General features: G+C 45.2%; 1 protein-coding gene and 1 long non-coding RNA gene across 3 annotated transcripts in view; one reads left to right on the top strand and one right to left on the bottom strand.

The window, feature by feature from the left end:
* The window catches only part of LOC118495833, a 145,288-nt gene that overhangs the window by 21,241 nt on the left and 121,547 nt on the right, over nucleotides 1-2,500 (top strand). Inside the window, exon 2 of the long non-coding RNA XR_004898276.1 lies at nucleotides 2,054-2,063. This is a non-coding gene — a long non-coding RNA (uncharacterized LOC118495833). The remainder of the gene's footprint in view (nucleotides 1-2,053; nucleotides 2,064-2,500) is intronic.
* The window catches only part of LOC118495823 (zinc finger protein 335-like), a 96,192-nt gene that overhangs the window by 2,293 nt on the left and 91,399 nt on the right, over nucleotides 1-2,500 (bottom strand). The window lies entirely within an intron of this gene.

The following is a 2,500-nucleotide window of genomic DNA, read 5'->3' as shown; positions in this document are numbered from 1 at the left end:
GTGTGTGTGTGTGTGTGTGTGAGAGTGTCTGTGTGTGTGTGTGTGTGTGTGTGTGTGTGTGTGTGTGAGAGAGTCTGTGTGTGTGTGAGAATCTGTGTGTGTGTGTGTGTGTGTGTGAGAGAGTCTGTGTGTGTGTGAGAATCTGTGTGTGTGTGTGTGTGTGTGTGTGTGTGTGTGTGTGTGTGAGAGAGTCTGTGTGTGTGTGAGAATCTGTGTGTGTGTGTGTGTGTGTGTGTGTGGTGTGTGTGTGTGTGTGTGTGTGAGAGTGTGTGTGTGTGTGTGTGAGTGTGTGTGTGTGTGTGTGTGTGTGTGTGGTGTGTGTGTGTGTGTGTGTGTGTGTGTGAGTGTCTGTGTGTGTGTGTGTGTGAGAGAGTCTGTGTGTGTGTGTGTGTGTGTGTGTGTGTGTGTGTGTGTGTGTGTGTGTGTGTGTGTGTGTGTGTGAGAGAGTCTGTGTGTGTGTGAGAATCTGTGTGTGTGTGTGTGTGTGTGTGTGTGTGTGTGTGTGTGTGTGTGTGTGTGTGTGTGAGCAGGGGTGGAGCTAGACTCTCAGTACAGTGGGGGCGGAGCTTCATCATGTGGCCCTCTGCTACCAAGTCATTTTAAAATTAAAACCGTAAATAAAAACGTAAATTATGTGATGAATGCATGTTCTGATGTGTCACTAGTTGAGCCCAGTGAGCCTCTATGTCAAATAAATCACAAAGAAAAGACACCAGTTTAACATGTTAGTATTGATGAAGAAAACCTCAACAGAACAAGCCTGCCTGATGTCCAGGCAGGTGAGGTAAACTGTTCCACAGTGTCGGTACACGAAAAGCAAAGGCCCGTTCACCAATTGTCTTCTTTTTAACCTTTGGGACACTCAGAAGACCCGTCCCCTGAGAACACAGGGCTCGAGCAGGCACATAGGGGTTCACTAGGTCGTTAAGATACAACGGTGCGCTGCCATTTAATATTTTATAGGTTAGCAGCAACACCTTAGAGTCTGCTCTGGCATGAACCGGGAGCCAATGGAGAGAGGATAACACAGGTGTAATATGTTCATATCTGGAGGCTCCGGTCAGAACACAAGCTGCAGCATTCTGAACCAACTGCAGACTCCGAAGACTTTTCTTTGGCAGACCCGACAGAATGACATTACAATAATCTAGTCTGGATGACACAAAGGCATGAATGAGGACCTCAGAGTCCTTAAACGACAGTATTGATCTGATCTTGGAGATGTTTCTAAGATGGAAAAAACCAACTCTGGTCACCTCCTTTATATGTAAACCAAACGAAAGTGTCTGATCAAAAAGCACACCAAGATTCTTAACTTGGTCCAATAACCATAATTTCTGTCTTAGCAGAATTAAGCAACAAGAAAGTTGTTGATAACCAGCTCTTAACAGCTGGAAGTCCTCAAGTTTAGCTGTGTTAGACTCGCTTCCTACACCTAGTGGCATATACAGCTGCATATCATCAGCATAGCAATGAAAGCATTCCAAAACAACGGAAAATGTGACCCAGCGGGGATAGGTAAAGTGAAAAAAGCAGTACAACTGTCTTACTACAAGAAGCAAGACAGTTGCAAGCCTTTAATTAGAGTTATGTAAAGCTTTTGATGGGACAGTTAGGTCCTAGAACAGCTGGGCAGAGGGGGCCCAATTAGATTTTTTGTCATGGGGCCCAAAATTCGTGGCGGCGCCCCTGCCGGTACCCGGGAGGTTTGGAGATGCAGCGGCCATCTTTAGACACAGACGATGAAGTCTTTGAGCCGCGTGTACGAGCCAGAGGGCCAGAGTGGTAGTTGGGTAATGTTATGAAGGAAGAACGACATGGAGCACGTCACAGCAACAGCAGAAACTGAAGGAGGACATTTGTGTAGAAAGCTGTCGAGACCAACGGCATCGGACAGACTAAAGGCCAGTCCTTCCAGAAAAAGCTTGATTATGCGGTACGTTTTCTTAAAAAATGCGATGGAATATGCGGGATATTTATGCAATTTTATGCGATAAACTGCGGTGTCATCGTGGCTTCATCGCGGGGTTTGCATAAGATATATATATATAAGATATGTGTGTGTGGGACTTTTTTGGAACGGAAATGCGGGGATTATGAAATCATGCAAGCCCCGCATTTTTTGCGCGGAAATCGGCAATTTATGCAGCGAAAGTGTGGCGTATTTGAAGAAAGGCGGCCCCCCAAAATAAATGGCTGATTGCACATTGAATTATGAGATCACATGATCACGTTATTCTGGACCAATGGCGTCACGAGGCGCCAAAGGACGCGTCAAAAAAGTCAAAACCAACAGCGTCGATGGTGAAACAGCGCCAAAGAAAGAGTCGAGACCAACAAGTTCACAAACAGGGAATTAATTTATAATAAAACATCAGATGTTATAAACTACATGTCTGTCTCTCTCTGTCTGTCTGTCTGTCTCTCTGTCTGTGTGTGTGTGTGTGTGTGTGTTTTATGTGCAGTAATCTTAATGTGTAAAGTAACTAGTAACTAAAGC

Source organism: Sander lucioperca, chromosome 9 (genome assembly GCF_008315115.2).
Source record: "Sander lucioperca isolate FBNREF2018 chromosome 9, SLUC_FBN_1.2, whole genome shotgun sequence".
NCBI classification, from domain to species: domain Eukaryota; kingdom Metazoa; phylum Chordata; class Actinopteri; order Perciformes; family Percidae; genus Sander; species Sander lucioperca.
This window is presented reverse-complemented; position numbering and strand designations above follow the sequence as displayed.